Here is a 17356-nt window from a genome sequence, read left to right as displayed (position 1 = left end):
CTAACCATGACTATCTCATGATATAGCCCTACCACATTTTTGTCCCACGTGATTTTCCTTATCGGAACCTTTAATTTGATGCCCCGGACACCCAGTGGCATCATTGTGAATTTTAACCTAATTTATGACCCATTTTGACTATGTCATGATAATAATCAGGAAGCACGTGATTACCCTCATCGAGACCTTTAATTTGATACGCCCTAGCGTCATGAACCTGAATTTTAACCGAATCTTTGACTTACCATGACTACGTCATGATATATCCATATCTCATGTTCGTCCCGAATGATTCCCCACATCGAGACCTTGAATTTGATTCCCCACATGCCCTCGCAGCGTCATTTTGAATTTTAACCCAATCTATGAATCATTATGACTGCCTGATGACTACAATCAGCAAGCATTTTTTTTATTTACCCCGCGTGATTCCGTTAATCCGGACCTTTCATTTGATACCTTACACGCCTTAGCCTCATCAGTTTCACTTTTCACCCAATCTAATGTGGTCTATATTCTGTCTTAAGGGGCACTGCCCAGTCAATTCAGCTAATTCATTTGAAACAGTAGAAAGGACAGCCCCCACCCCCATTTCCCCCCGGCTCTCACCTCTTCCTTTGTGACCCCTGCTATATCAAGCCATTAACAGTAGCAGGCGAACAACCAGCACGCCAGCGCCGCCGTGTGCTTTCCCACCACCCTTTCCCACGCTCTTAGTGGATCCGTCAGGAGGAAAAGTTAAGACAACCCTTTTTTATGACCTCACCAGTCAATTATCACTCACGCGCCCAGCCGCGAAAATTAGGTATACAGCAAGTGCTTATGGCCATAAAAATTCAACAAGAAAATAAAAAAAATCAGACACCACCTCCCTCCCAACCGATCATGCAGATCGCGATTGGTGCCATACCCTCAGGTTACCTGAATTCCGAGCCCACAGTGACACATGAAACTTAACAGCCAACCATAGCTGCCTGCTAGGCTACTCATATGTACTCAAACTCCAAATGGACTTAAAACTCCTATGTACTCAGAACTCAAAATGAACTCAAAACTCAATATGTAATCAAACTCAAAATGTACTCAAACTCAAAATGTACTCAGAACTCAAAATGGACTCAAACTCAAAATGTACTCAAACTCAAAATGGACTCAAACTCAAAATGTACTCAGAACTCAAAATGGGCTCAAACTCAAATTGTACTCAGAACTCAAAATGGACTCAAACTCAAAATGGACTCAAACTCAAAATGTACTCAGAACTCAAAATGGACTCAAACTCAAAGTGTACTCAGAACTCAAAATGGACTCAAACTCAAAATGTACTCAGAAGTAAAAATGGACTCCAACTCAAAATGTACTCAGAACTCAAAATGGACTCAAACTCAAAATGTACTCAGAACTCAAAATGGACTCAAACTCAAAATGTACTCAGAACTCAAAATGGACTCAAACTCAATCGAACTCAAACTCAGTCGTGATGACTCGGCTCAAACTCACTCAAGCTCAAACTCACCATGCCACACTAGCCTCGCGCTCACTCAAACTCAAACTCACGCGTGAGTTTGAGTCCAAATGAGTCTGAGTGAGTGGACTCATGAGTGAGTTCGCCGACCTCTGCTGGGCAGCGACCACAGGCGTATAATCCTGAAATTTGACAGTGGAGGGGCTAGGCAGGAAACCCCGGAGATTGGGCTCCCAAAATTAAGCGAAAAGCAGACAGCAGACATCGTCAATAGCATCGAAAGAGAATTAGAGGCCGAGCCCACGAAGGTGTGGGAATATGACGAGGTTGTGAGCTGTATACAGAAGGAAATATACAAAGTAAGGAAACAAAACCGCTGGAGGGGTAAAAGGAAACCACGAAGCTGGTGGGACAAGGAAATTAAATTGGCTATTGAAGAGCGACAACGGGCTTCTAGATTGCACAGAAAGGCAAAACAAATGGGATATCAGGATGAAGAGGTGCAGTTACGGTGGAGCCGGTACCGAGAAAAGAAGTTTGAGGTGCAAAAACTAGTACAAGCAAATATTAATACTACGAGTGAGCAATGGGTATCAGGTATACGTAAGAAGGATAAGAGCGCCCCCCAAAAGTTCTGTAATCATTGGGAACGACGACTAAAGAGGTACAGACTCAGATACAGGACGGGGACGGTAACGTTCTCCTGCGGCACAGCGCATTAAAATACCTACATGGAGTCATAGCAAATACTTTCGGCCACACACGCGAGATATCGGCTACCCGGACACATTTGGCCAATAGAAGAGCGACAGATAAAAAATTTAATATCGAATTTTTGGACTGGAAAAAGGCAGAACACAGTGTCCCCAAAAGTACGGCAACAGGACCGGATGGAATCCCAATAGAGATTATCAACCATTTGGGACCAGCGGGAAAGGCGCACTTGTATAGAGCCATCGAGCGCGCTATAAAATCCGAGAGGATTCCCACTCAATGGCGCGAAAGCAGAATGAGGTTGATCTATAAAGGCAAGGGAGAGAAGGACAAGGCGAGCTCTTACAGGCCGATGACAGTCACGTTAGTGTGAAGTGGGTGGAAAGTAAGGGTATTTTAGGGGAACTAAAATGTATTAGCCGGGTCGACGCTTAGAAGACAATATTTTCGTAATAACCCAGACCATCGAAATTTCGGCAGCACAGGGCAGGCCAACATGGTACTGTTTCTGGACATAAAGGGAGCCTATGACAACGTAGATAGGGGATTGCTCTGGCATATACTGGAAGAAGAGGGGATTGGGTCAGAATTTGTAGGGCTGATAAGGGCAATATATGAGGATAACAAGGCGCATATTACATGGGAAGGGCGTACAGGCACAGAGCCCGTGTTCATTCGAAGAGGTTTAAAACGGGGGTGCCCCCTTTCGCCATTGCTGTTCACACGATTGGAGGAGAGTGGATTAGGTTTCGACTTGTCGTACCGAAGCAATGGAGAGTTGGTGGAGCTGGCAGATAATGCGGAAAACCTTCAAAAACTGGCCGACATTTGTGGTAATGAGGCAACGTACCTAGGGCTACATTTTAACCCACACAAATCTGGAGTCATGGTGTTCAACGAGGAAGCTCGTACAGCACCAATAAGAATTCAACAGGGAGCCATACCATTAGTAAATAAGTACAAATACTTGGGGATCTGGCTTAATGAAGGAAAAGGCTACCTGAATGTCCATGAAGAACACCTCAAACTGAAAGGGAGACGAAATGCAGCACTAATGAAACATAGAGCACTTTGGGGATACAATAAGTACGAGGTAGTGCGAGGCATCTGGAAAGGGGTAATGGTGCCGGTGCTCACGTTCTATAATGCCGTATTATGCTTAAACTCTGATATCCTGTCGGTACTGGAGGTTAACCAAAACGCAGTCGGCAGATTAGCACTGGGAGCTCACAGTAAGACTACAAATGAGGCGGTACAAGGCGATATGGGTTGGGCTTCACGAGGCGAGGGAAGCGCAAAGTAAGATGCGTTTTGAGGAGCGGCTTAGACATTTAGATGAGAAAAACTGGGAAGCCAGAGTGCACAAGTACAGGTCCGCACAGAAGTAAACGGAGCACGGGAGCGGTGGCCGAACTGCATCGCTGCGCCGCGTATGGGCGCCGACGGGAACCATGGAGCGCCGGTCAAAGAGTGTGTTCGCACTGCCCCCGCCGCCCTATCTGATATGTTTAATCGCCGCTCTGCTGGCGTGTCATGCACGGCGAGACGGTCTTCAAAAGGCAGCGCGGGGCTATAGAGGGGCGCTGTTGGCATTGCCGCTCGCAGGCATCAGCGGCGACCGAATCCGCTGCTCATGAGCTGGCCGAAGCTGCGTGCGCCCGGAAACGTGCCTTGTTGCCCGCTGTAAAGGGCGGCATAAAATTGTAGGCCGCTGCGGTTCGGCATAGCATGTCATTGCTATATAATTAATTGTCAGCGGGCAACAAAATTGCCGTGTACAATATAGAAAGCACATTCACAGACATTTCCGTTGTTCGAAAAAAAATCTCGCTTACGAGATTTCTTCTTTAATTTTGGGTTTGTTTCAAGTTATTGCTGCCGGTCAGTCCAGGTCTGTTCTGGAAAAAGGGAAATAAGAAATGTCCATTCGGTGGAAATTCTGTATTAGAGAACACCGTAAAGAATAAGTACAATCGTTGCCTGCTATTACAGCGAGCCTCATAGGGCGCATATTTTGTTGTCGCATTAACCGTTTGGCTCCCGTTGACGAGGATAGCTGTCATAAGATCTTGTCCAAGTTAACCGATTAAGATCGTGGTCGCCATCGGTCATGACGACTATACTCGTCATCGGTCATTTTGAGGCCTTGACGGTGCTCTTTTGCAAGACATTGAGGTCATGCGGTGAAGCGATCTTTCAATTCAATGCGGAGTTCAATTTAAATCTGCAACACTTCCTTAACTAATATAAGGTGCTCGTTAAAAATAACAACGTCGGTTTTAATGCGGAACAGAATATGCGCCCTATGAGGCCCGCTGTAATAGCAGGCAACGATTGTACTTATTCTTTACGGTGTTCTTTAATACAGAATTTCCACCGCATGGACATTTTTTATTTCCCTTTCTTCAGAACAGAACTGGACTGACCGGCATCAATAACATGGGACGAACCCAAAATAAAAGAAGAAATCTCGTTAGCGGGATTTTTTTCCGTACAACGAAAATGTCTGTGAATGTGCTTTCTATATTGTACACGACAATTTTGCTGCCGGCTGACAATTAATTATATAGCAATGACATGCTATGCCGAACCGCAGCGGCATACAATTTTATGCCGCCCTTTACAGGGCCCAACAAGGCACGTTTCCGGGCGCGCGCAGCTTCGTTCAGCTCATGAGCAGCGGATTCGGTCGGCGCTGATGCCTACGAGCGGCAATGCCAACAGCGCCCCTCTGTAGCCCGGCGCTGCCTTTTGAAGACCGTCCCGACGAGCATGACACGCCAGCAGAGCGGTGATTAAACATATCAGATATGGCCGCGGGGGTAGTGCGAACACACTCTTCGCGCCCGCCGCTCCTCCAGCCCGGCCGTGACCGGCCCTCCATGGTTCCCGTCGGCGCCCATACGCGGCGCAGCGATGCAGTTCGGCCTAGAGTTCCTGTATATCGCGTAGGGGAGCTATATACAGGAACTCTAGTTCAGCCACCGCTCCCGTGCTCTATTTACTTTTGCGCGGACCTGTACGTGTACCTTAAAAGTGTGGACACCCAATGGCGGAAGAGGACGCGAAAGCTGGCGACTAAATATACCTTGACCGCGGCAAATAAACAAGGGGGGGGGGGGGGGGCAGTTAAAAAGCAAGTGAAGGAAACAGAGACGCTCATGTGGAAACAGAGGCTGCAAAAGAAGGGATCGCTGGGAATCTACAAAGCAAGCAAAAAAGAGATCCGGAAAGAGAACTTTTATGACAACAATAAAGGTAGTGCGTTGCTCTTTGAGGCGGGGGCTGACTGCTTGAGAACTCGAACTTACATGAGCAAATATTCGTCACAGGATGAGACATCTGTTGGATGTGGCAGGGATAAAAAAACAATCGACCACATACTAATAGGATGCCAAAAGATTGAGCCGGATAGAATTGGGGGGGAAGTCTTACTTCCTGAGGCACTGGGCTTCGCAATTATGCAAGCATTAACTGGTCAGCAGTAGGTATTACCAGAGAGTCCGTCAATGCTTTTTTCGAAAAGCATTGACGGACTCTGGTATTACTAAGCAGCGGCTAGAATATTGGTGGAAAAAAAGCAGGGAAGTCGATAAAGTGTCATCCCAGCCAGGGGTAGCGGCAGGGCAGAATTAAAAATAAATCCGAGTTGAGGGACTAAATTTAAATTTAAACTACTAAGATAAGCTAGATGGCGCACGCCGTCACCCCGATTCAAAGGGGAGGCCTTTAATAATAATAATCATCATCATCATCGAGCGCTTTTTCGCCACGTTAAGCCGCGGGGGCGGGGGGGCGGGGGGGGGGGGGGGGGGGGGCGTCGGGGCAGTCTCTGAGGAGCTACAGTTCTTTTTTAGTGTAAAAATAGTAGAGAATGCTATTAATGACCAAAGTTTTTAGGGGAAAGGTACCTACATCGTGTATTTACGGTTTACTCCTTTTTTCGTCACATTTGGACAAACGAGCAGAGCGCGCACGCCGTGCTTTAGCAATCGAGGCTAGCGTGGGGATACTTTTTTCTTTATTTGTTTGATAATCTTTCTATCGTGTTGTGTCAACTGAGGGATGAGTGGCGTGCTTTAGGCTGGCCAGCGTACGTCAACGTTTGTGCTTTTGCCTTCCTTTTTTACTGATTTTTCTATCAAGTTTTGCATACTGAGCAAACAGCGTCCTGCGTATATTAAACGCTTACGTTGTCTTTTTCCATATTTTACCAACGCAGAATACATCACAGATGTCTTAAAACTTCAGTCAAGTCATCAAAAGACGTGCAGATACAGGATTAGCGACCGCAATTCTCAGAAAAGCACCAAGCCACACATTTTACTGCGCGACCATTTGAAAACTGCACACTTTTTTGCACGCTGAACACCCCTAAACATAAAATAATTACGCATTATTTACATTTAATAAGTTACATCCACGTTACAAACAATTAAAGCAAAGAACCAAGAACATTCAAACAACTGTGGTTCCCGCTAGGCTCCTCTTACAATTTCTCAAACCAAGATCATGTGCGGCTGCTAGCTGGTTTCGATTTTCTGTAAGGATCATGTGCAGCGGCTCAACAGCGGGGAGACATTGTGATTGTGTCATCTGTTCATCGTAGGTGTTCGCTTTCCGAACTGTAAATAATTACCAGTGTGTGCGCGCCCACGTGCACGCACGCACGACGAACGTGCGGAGCGCTTAACTAGGAACACGAAGGGAGAAGCAGAACCGAAACCACATCTGAGAGTCGAAATGCAAATGCAAAAGAAAAGCTCGGTGCGCTTGAAGCAAGCACCGCTACGGAGAAGAATAATCAGTACCACACGAAAGCGTCAACTCGCCGGAGCGCGCGAGCAATGCCGAACGGGTCCCGGTAATGCGTGCAAACGTCGCGCGTGGGAGAAAATACACAAAACACACAAAAAAAACAAACCACACAGAAAGAAAGCAAAATTATAACGCGACCCGCAGCGTTCGTTGTGGACTCTATTCGAGGGGCAGCAGTTCTATTTTAGTGTAAATTCCTCCATGGTGTGGCGAAAGCGCGTTGCAATAGCTTTGCGAATGCTGTTAGTATTATATCAAGGCTCTTATGTGAAAAGTACAGCTATGTCATGCGCATGTACTCTTCATTTTTTCAACCGATTTGGCAAACCAAGCAGACCGCGTGTGTCGTTCTTTAGTGATCGAGGCTAGCGTTTGCTTTGTTTGCTAACGTTTCTGTCGTGTTTTGTCAGCCGAGGAATCAGCGTTGTGCGTTTTTTTCCGTTTCTTTTTTTTTTTTTTTTTTCAAAGTTGATGCACGATACAGACTGCACAGGCCGCAGTTCCCAGGCCCGGTCCGAGCCCGACAAATGTTTTGAATATAAGCGTGCCCGAGCCCGAGAAATGTTTTGAATATAAGCCCCAGCCCCGCCTCCACCCGACAAAATTTATGAAAATAAACCGGAACCTGTCAAACTTTTTTGATACATAAGCCCGCGTCCGGCAGACTATACACATGACTCCGAAAACATTTGGTGTTTTCAATCTGAAAACGTAACATAGAGCGAGTATATTGGACTTAAAATGTTTAAACTTCGACCGAGCTTTGTAAATATATATATACGGACACAGAAAAGGATTTTCAGGAGTATCCCCGAAATATATTTTCATCGGAGCTGCAGTGACTTCGCACTTCGATGTTTTTTTTTTTTTTTCATTTAACCTCATTCAATGAGTAAACTTTTTGGTATCGAAAATCATGAATTTGCGGCACACGACTGCCGGGCCTCAGACACTGCATGCATGCGCCCAGGGCAGCACGGCCTGAAAACAAAAAAAAAGTTGTTGAAGGCCGATCCCCGCCCGGGCGCGAGAAAATGCGTGCCACCTAGGCCGGGCCCTTGCAGTGCCCTAATCCACACAACACACACGATATGTTTTTAATAACTTCACTCGAGCGAAAAGCATCAACATTCGCAACTGTAATTCTCAGAAAAGCACCATACGGCACAATGGATGGATGGCCAGCACCAATGGATGGCCAGCACCATACGGCACGCTGGCCATCCATTGACATAACACAATTACCATATTACAAATGCACAAGTTCATAAAAAGTTCTGCCCACGTATTGCGGACGTAAGATAGTATGAAACAGTAGGAATTCAACTAATAAAAGCAGGCTAAAACGAATCACAAATATAAAATCTTTGTAGCAATCACATAAATGTATTAGGGGTACAGTCCCACAACACGCTATTGTCCTATCCTTTAAAACTGCATGGGCCATGGCCCTTCGGAAATAAGAGACCGCCGCAAACATATGCCCTCTCCAAATTACAAACGAAAGAAAGAACCAAGAACGTTTAAAGATCAGCGTAATGCCGGCTAGGCTGCTCTTGCATTACTGAAATACACACACAAAAAATATCGTGTGCGGCGGCTTAGGAAACATCAAAACCGAGCGTGAATCCCTCAACAGCAGCATAGCGGCAACGCGCGCACCGTCGGGATCTCCTTGGGCGGGGCACACTAGCGCCACGCGCGGCGGTTAACATGTTCGGCTTCAAGGGCGCTGTGGGGAGAACGCCCCAATTTTTCAATTACCCAAGTATTCTAGTTCACTATACCGGAGCGGCTAGGAGGGGGAAAGAAATCCTTGTGTCACGTGATCAAAACGTGACGTCACTTGGCTTTGTTTTGACCGCCTAGGGACAACGCCGAAGTAGGCGCCGCGTTTCCCTGTCTCCCCCGAGTGAACGATTTGCGCTATCGGAACCAGCGTGGCAGTTTGTTTTGATTGCTACTAAACGAAGGTGCAGATGTGTGATTATACCGTGAATGCCAGTATTGGTGCGATCTCACCGGAGCGGCTAGAAGGAGGAAAGAAATCCTTGGGTCACGTGATCAAACAATGACGTCACTTGGCTTGTTTTTGGCCGCCTAGGGACAACGCCGAAGTAGGCCCAGCCAGGGTGTCGGAACAAAATGTTTTTCGTTCCGTTTTTTGTTTCGTTCCCCAGAAAAAAGTTCCGTTCCGTTTCTGTTCCGGAACGAAAAAAAAAAACGGTCCGTAACGGTTCGTAACGGTTTTTTATAAAATAAACAGTAATAGAATACTTCATAAAAATTTTAAATAATAATTGATAAATTAAGTAATTAGGAACTTCATAATTCGTTGTTTACGTCGCAAAGCTGGGATATGATTAAGAGGGACTCTCCAAGAAACTTCGAAGCAAAGTAACAACAAAAACTTAACATTTATTTTTCATCATATTTGAATACCGCATTATCTTTGAGAGAGCATGATTTCAGAAGCAGCAGATCATCGAGTGTACTCTCCTACAAGCGGGACAGCTGATCTGACAAAACGAACTTCAGTGCTGAAAATGCCCTCTCCACACTGAGTTGTGTGGCTGGCACACCAAGGGCCACTTGTCCTAACATGTGTAGCTCGGGTTGCCGCTCTTTGCGCTCTTCCCAATATTTCACCGTATTTGTGCTTCTTGGAAGGCGCGACTCTTAGTTCAGCATTTCTAGCAAAAGTGCCACGTCGCTAATCCTGGCTCGCTTGTCAAACGTGATTAAGCGCCAGCCTCAGCTTCCTTCGTTTTCGGAAACGCTTCGAGGGCGTCTTCCGGTTCTTCAGAAGTGGGTGCAGCGGTGCTCTGTGCAATGCAGCTGCTACATGGCGTCTGCTGAAGGCCTGCGGAGGATGCGATTCACTTCCAGGTTTTGCACAGATGCATCCTCGCTTGATATTTTTGATCAGGTGTCAGAAGAAGGCGATAGCGGTTGTCCATATACAATTCAGGACAAAATATATTCGCACTGCAAAGATTTCGTTCTCGTTTCTTCATGGACTGAACCAGGGCCTGTGCCAGTGGCGACAGTATCGCTGATGTCTTCATGGAACATGTCAGCCAACCACCATGCATATAAATCTCTGATTGTCAGTTGTCCTATCTGAAGCACCTTCGTGGCTTCTTGTGCTGGCTGAAGGGATTGCATCATCACTTCTACTTTTGCCCACATGCTGTCAGTCGAACTTGCGATCTCTTCGCGGGAAAGGAAGTCATTAGCGAAGTCCTTCAGTTCAACGAACCTGGTCAACATCTTCAATGTCGATATCTAGCGTGTCGGGCAATCAATAACAGGCTTCCTTAGCCCTAGCTTTCTTATCAAGCCCATTGCACTTTGTACGTGCAGTTTCTCCACCAGTGCGCGACACTGTGCAACGAGGGTGTTTGAACCGGAGTCAAGAGCATCGCTGACTGCCAGTTGCAGCGTGTGCACAGCACACCTGACGCTTAACTGAAAATAAGCCCCATCAAGAACAAGGCACCCGGCGTCTTCTGAATCGTCCAGCAGAGAGCCGCAATATCCCAATTCAGGGTAGCCGCTATCGTCCTCCTCGTCTGAACTCGAAACGTCGGGTTCATCGTCTGTTTCAATGAGAAGGCGAGCAGCCTTTAGCATCTTTGCACCGTTGTCAGTTGTGACACTGTACACCTGGGTGACACTGAGGTCGTAGCGAGACAGAGCGTTTTTCACCTGTGATGTCAAATGCTCAGCAGTGTGCCTATCGTAAAGCTCCTTCATGGCCAGTGCTCGAAGAATTAGTTTCGCATTTTCGGCATACGGTGCGTTGATGCCAAGCAGAGCCCTGTCAAGTCGCGACGCGCTGTCGATTTTTAAAGAAAACATCGGATTTTTCAGCGACTGCGAAATTTCTTCTCGCTTGCTTTTTGCTTCTTTCTGGACCCTGTCCTTTACAGTCTCTGCTGTGATGGCTCGCTTAGCATTGAGCGCTTTTAGGACAGGATCGATTATTTTCCGAAAGCCGGAGTCTTCAATTAGCCGAAATGGCCGACCGTTTCTTGTGACTAGTTCAACGCAGCTATTCATGATGCTGTCCTCTATTATTTCCAGGGAAAGACACTTCGAAGAATTGGGTTTAAACATGTTCTGTATATCCAGTTGCCTGTGCTTTGCCGCAGGCACGGAGAAAGAAGTATTTCAAGGAGGGGAATCCGATGGGCTTGGACAGCGCGGGCGGGCGACGCGTTAATGTCACTGTCTGGCGAGGGGGAAATGCATCTTGCGGAGCAGCACAACAGATGGCGCGTCAAGCGCGTTGACATAGTTTGCATGTTCTTCTACGGGCGCGGCTCGCCAAAATCGTAATATCATCGAAAATATCGTGAAAATTGCCACATTTGTTCCTGTAAAATCAATAAAGAACAGTGCTGGACATTTTAGCAGCAGTTATTAATAAATACTGCCGTAGTATCAATAAAGCCGTACCGCACTTGAAAAGAAGCACTGGAAGGAATCCCGGAGCAGACGACGTCTACCGACGCCGCCTTCCCGCCACGAGTGGTTCACTCTCGCCGCTCTCTTCACTCGCGGGCGGCTTCTCAGATTTTTGCGCGGTTTTTATGTGGCACAGGCAGGGCGGCGAAGTTAGGGCAGTCTAAATATGAAGTAATGGCATTGAAGGTAAGAACCTTAATTCACAGGAACTAATCATACCTAGATTCTAAACCACGTGATTTTTATTGTAGGTTCGTGTTCTAAAAAAATCAAAGCCCCTTCGTCCTATGAAAAATGTTTGAAACGCGATGACTTAATCCGCCGCGAACCGACTCCAATAAAAGCCTAGTAGCGCGAGGCATTCGTCGGCGTCGTCTGCCCACGGCAGCCGGCTATGACTGACTAACCTTGAACCGGCGAGCCTTTTCCCTTGGCGCCTCGCGACAGAGGGCGCTTCGGTGCCGTTCCCGGCGTCGTGACTTTATTGCGGCGCCTGAGCAAGCCCAGTTGCGCCTCCTGAATAATTCTTGCTCCGTGGCCGCAGGAGAGCCTTCCGCCTCGCCCGACGCAACAAGAGTGAGCTTTGCCGGCCTGAATGTTGTCGTACCCTTCCTTGTGGCATCGCTGCAAATGACACGCGAGGTTCCTATCATGGTCGCCCGACACAACGTGCTGGTAGTCCTCAATCTGGCATGTCGATGTCTTTGAGACGCTGTCATTCCTGAAATACCATCGAGCGCGATTTGTTCTGTCGCGTCCCATCTGAACTAGCTGTAAACGTTGTTACGAGGCACTTGGGAGGTGGCCGAACATCAGCAGTGTTCGCTTGGAGTCAGTCGTAACAACGTCGGTAACGAAACACACTGCAGGAATGTCACGACTCCTCTTTGCATGTTCCACCGAACAGGAAAAAACGAAATAAAAAAGGCAGGCATTAGCGGTGAATGGAAAAAAGTAGTTTGCCTGCTGCTCTATGGTCGAAACTATCTGGTGGAAGATAAACTTGCTCGCGCATGCGCAGTAACTATTTTGCAAGCTGTCAATGGTGCAGACACCAATCCACCGCACTGTTGACAAGGCAAATTATACTGCCGGAATTCAGCATGACGGTGCTAGCGACGCGATGTGGACGTACAAAGGGCGACAACGTTGCCTTGACCGTGCATTTCTTGGGACCGTGCATACATTTCCCGTGAACAGAAAACCATTAAAAATATTTCAGTTTTACTCCGGAACAAAATAATATATAACGTTTCGGTTAAGTTTTCGTTACGGTCAAAAATATCGTTTTTTTTTCGTTTTCGTTCCGTCCCGATACACTGGGCTGAGCACATCCCTGTGTCTCCCGAGTGAACGATCTGCGCTGTCGGAACCAGCGTGTCAGTTTGTATTGATTGCTACTAAACAAAGGTGCAGATGCGTGATTACACCGTGAATGCTAGTATTGGTGTGATCTCCCTATCCGATTAGGTGTCTTACATACCTACTGCGACATTTCAAGAGAGACTTGCAGCCTGAGCTCAGCGTAGATCAGCCATGCCGGTCTCCGGCGTTTGCGCAGACACGGAAGAGCGGAAAAGAGGGCATCTATGCGCTCATTTTCCCATAAAGGTCAGTAACGTCGTTATTTTATGTTTGTTGTAGTTTTTGCGTTTATACCACTTTAATGTGTACCTAAAGCTGCGTGAATTCTTGTTTGCGTGGCCGCCTGGTTCTCCTAGCTGTCATTCTCGTTCCCGATAGTATTGTAACGTTAACAATTTATGTATAATCTTGAATTGAAATTTAGCGTGAGCTCCATACTTGCACGAGCAACAGAGACAGTGGAAAAAGACAAACCAGACGTTGGCGTACAAACCAACACCTGCTTGGTGTAGCCAACTTGCCTGTGGTTTGTTAGATGCGACGCATCTCTTTCACTCGCCTTGTCCCTCCGGCGTCGTCCGGCGTAGTCCGCATCCCTCCCCCATTCTCCTCGCCGTGCCAGGTGCGCGCTAGCGCCGATCTCTCTCACCGCAGCGCCATCTGCGTGTTAGCCCTCGCCGGCGCTCGCTCCGTCGGCGTGCCAGCTGTGCATGGGTGCGGGTTAGCGCGCAGCTTGTGCTCGGTTAACACATGCGCATGCGCTGCTATGCGCTGCTCTCTCTCATTCCGCTGCATATAAACGCGGTAACCTCCCCGATCCGCTCAGTCGCTCCGCCGCCGCTCGGCCGATGACATCCTCCGATGACCACCGATGATTTGAATGGAGACTAACAGGCCTGCTATCGCGATGGTCGGCGCAACCGTAAAAAATTTACACCATCTTCCCGCGAGGGGAACCATGGGGTAGATGCGACACATAGGGGGTGAACATGCTGCGTAAAATATGGACACAAAAAACAATGGACACGCTAACATAACGGAAACGCAAGGGAAACCCCTGATGCGTCGCATCTACCCCATGGTTCCCCTCGCGGGAAGATGGTGTAAATTTTCTTTTCCCAGTTCCTGTTTCTCGTCCACGTATGCAGCACACGCTAAATTCAAAGTACGATGCTATGTCCCCACACACTCCGGCCGCAGTTTCAAGCGTTTCGTTGTTGTTCCGTTTGTGTAGAAGCCCATAACATTGCTGAAGTTTGATCGAACCGGTGGCGTGTACTCCCCGAAGCGCAGTCCTGGATGTGTGAGGTGCACTCCCTAGATCGCTTTTTCGTGAGGTGCACTCCCAAGTATGCGTGTGTTTGATAGCGTTAATCTCGCGAGTATGTCGTGTGCACGCATCAGAGTTCTAGCTCTTGGGGCAGTTAAGTTGCGTTGCGGGAGATGGGAAACGTCGCTTCTGTACGGAGAACGTAAGGATATCGCGGTCAAAGGAAAAAAAAAGCGTGAAACCGTGAGCCAAAAAAGACGGAAGAGGGAGAGAGAAAGGATAGACCAAATGACGGCGGCAGATTCAGATCGTCCAAGGGGAGGTGAAGGTTATGTGGCATTTTGGGCCCTTTATGAGGAGGCACCAGGAGCAACTGTCAGTAAAGTGTACATTGAAGGTGAATGGATGAAGCTGCGTATGGGACAAATACTATGTGGCAGTTCATAAAGCCACTGAAAATTTGAAAGCGCACAAGTAATGCGTAAAGGCAGGAGGGACACACCACAGTCTCATAAAACAAAAGGTGACACCCACACTTTTTATAATGCGCGGGAAGATTTGCGCCCGTTGAATTCGCTATCCTAAACAAATACTCTCCGAGATGGACGCTTAGACAGCGTCCTGTCTGGCCCAGATACACGGACTTACATGACAACGGAATTCTGTAAACCATGCCAATCGTACAACGAACTAAAGGCTGCGCATGGTTAACACTAGACTGGTTCCGCCATTTCCTTGGATGATCCTTGTTATAACAATGCAGCAGATATTACCCACTTTTGCTTTTGCAGAAAACAACACACAGGACGATGCGCTGTGTGTTCTTTTTCTTGTAGTGGGTTGTCCTATGTGGTCTTGTTCTTCGTCGCCATCTTTTACGCATTTTGTTTTTCAAAGATGTATTTTCAGCCTACCAAACTTTCAGTTGGGCTGACACAGCATTTAATCCTGTTCCTGCAGCATCTGCATAGGAGGGCTTCAAGTGGAAAAAAAGAAGTGCTTGGACCTGGCCCCTACAATGTTGGTGCAGGGCCTGGAGGGCAAGCCTTGGTCTACATCCTTTCTGGGTACCCATGGAAAGCAGGTGAATGCCTCCAGAAGTGGGTCGTTTTGTGGCACACTCGAAATTAGCAGCCTACACACTGCGTCTGCTCGCAGATCACCCTGGTAGTATTACAATCAAATATGTAGCTTTGACCTAGTTACTGACGGGAAGACATAATAAAAAATCAACTGCCAACCTGTTGAAACGACAAAAACGGAGAATGTGAAGCTTCCCAAAACCAAGTCTAACACCAAATTAACCAGCCCAGTACTGAGCACCTGTTTCTTATTGGTACGGTCTGCTGCACTGCAGTTGTGCTCTCTAGAGCTTTACTGATGCAGGCAATCCATGACCTTCTGTAGTGTACAACCATTGTCGTTAGATGGAGGTGTGCATTTTCTGTGTAATTTTTAACGTCCTTGTAAATCCAAATTGCTTCGACTGTGTTAGAGTGGCGCAATGGGATAGACGTCAGCTTCATAACTTGAAAGAACCAGGTTCAGTTCAGATCATGGGAAGCGTTTTAATGTTTTTTCACTTCACCCATGATCGTCATCATCAGCAAAAATTGGCTTTCCTGCAGTGCATTTTGGGTGGATTACAGACACATCAACAAGAGGCAGGAAGCTTCACTTTAGTAAATGAAACTTTGTGAAGTACAGTATATGCATGAAGCTTAAGCATTGTACATGAGCCAAGCCAGAGAGGAATGGTTATAGGTCAAGAAAGATCATAAAAAGTTCAACGTGAATCACTAAGCTTGCAAACTTGTCAAATATAAACGTGACACTTTATTGTACCAGACTGTCATGCTCAGCTGAGGAATGGTACACAGAAAGGGCCATTAGCATGCAGTTCATGTGTCTATGTAAATATTTTAAAAAGTGCTGGTACGAAATTTTCGTGTTACATTTTTCCCATTGCTATGGGTGCCTACCAGCCCAGGAATCATAGAATGGAACATTAGGTGGTCGACCGCAAGGTAAATAAATAATTATTTTGAGCCTTGTTTATTCATCTCAGTTTCGGCTTCAACACCAGGCGGCCGCAATGAGAGAATGGCGCTGTTGATGTCACTGTTTTCGTTGTATCATGGTCAGACTGGACGCGTGCGCTAGAGTGAGTGGACACAGCCAGGCTGGCCGTGATTGCGCGCACCTGGGCCACATGATATCAGTCCCAAAACTGTGACATGATACACAAGGCAGTGCAGCGTGCGCCATGAGCAGCCGGTGTGTTGGTTAAGTCACTGGAGCCTTGATGTCGGTAGTTTGGGGCGAACTGCATGGCGAGTCAGCCCACGCGTCTTGCTTATGCGAGTGTCAAAAGGGTATTTATTCTGAGCTTTCTAATGTATGCAAAGATTGAAAATATGTAATACTTGCCGGCGTGCCCGCATACATGCGCACGCCGACATGGTTATCACTACCTATTCCGAAAAACTGGTGCAAGGAGGGGAGCGGTTCTTTATTTGCCCCCCCACTTTCCCCCCCCCTAAAAAAATTGCCCCCTCCAAACCCAATCTCTGGGACCACTACTGCCTGCAATTTACGTGCAAACAAAATTGTATGCAAGATGTTTACAGTTTTATTGCCTGATTCAGACACTGGTATATAAAAATTTGAGAAAAGCTGGAGTTGGCCGCGTTTGTATTTGTATTAGGGGTTTTGAGGAAATGTGCCATTTTATTATTTATTTTATAAATTTTTTAAACGCTATGGGAACGTCAATTTGTAGAAGTAGTTCCATGTATTTGGTGTTTTATGTTTATTCATAACACACTTATGGCCCCATGGGCATTATTCAGGGGTGTGGTACCTGAGCAGATTGAACGAAGAATAATATCAGATAATTATGCCAAGCGCGTACAAGAAAACAAGAATTAAAGAACAAATACAGAAGAAACGTGAGTGTCCCTTCGCATGCTAAAAAACGTACACGCAAGGAACAAAATATTACTATACTGTGTTTAAGCTACTTGGTCATTTGAATTTTGAATGGGAGGCTCCTAAGGAAATATATTTAGTGCTTGACCAGTTTTCAAATGGTATTTTTTTTTACTTTTCTGTGAAAAAGGTCTCAACAAGCATCTAGATGCACCTACAACGTTTGTGCTGGGCACCTTTGATATCTGTCTTCTATGGCTGTGGAGCTGGGAATAAATGAGTCTAAAAACTTTCTCCTTCATTTGATATATTCCTTTTAC

General features: G+C 46.7%; 1 pseudogene; it reads right to left on the bottom strand.

Moving 5' to 3' along the window:
* The window catches only part of LOC144144830 (uncharacterized), a 26610-nt pseudogene extending 14234 nt beyond the window's left edge, over window positions 1-12376 (bottom strand).
* Window positions 12377-17356: the final 4980 nt, after the last annotated feature.

This window comes from Haemaphysalis longicornis, unplaced genomic scaffold, assembly GCF_048455015.1.
Source record: "Haemaphysalis longicornis isolate Haplotype H1 unplaced genomic scaffold, Haemaphysalis longicornis Haplotype H1 scaffold_1, whole genome shotgun sequence".
In the NCBI taxonomy this organism is placed as follows: Eukaryota; Metazoa; Arthropoda; class Arachnida; order Ixodida; family Ixodidae; genus Haemaphysalis; species Haemaphysalis longicornis.
This window is presented reverse-complemented; position numbering and strand designations above follow the sequence as displayed.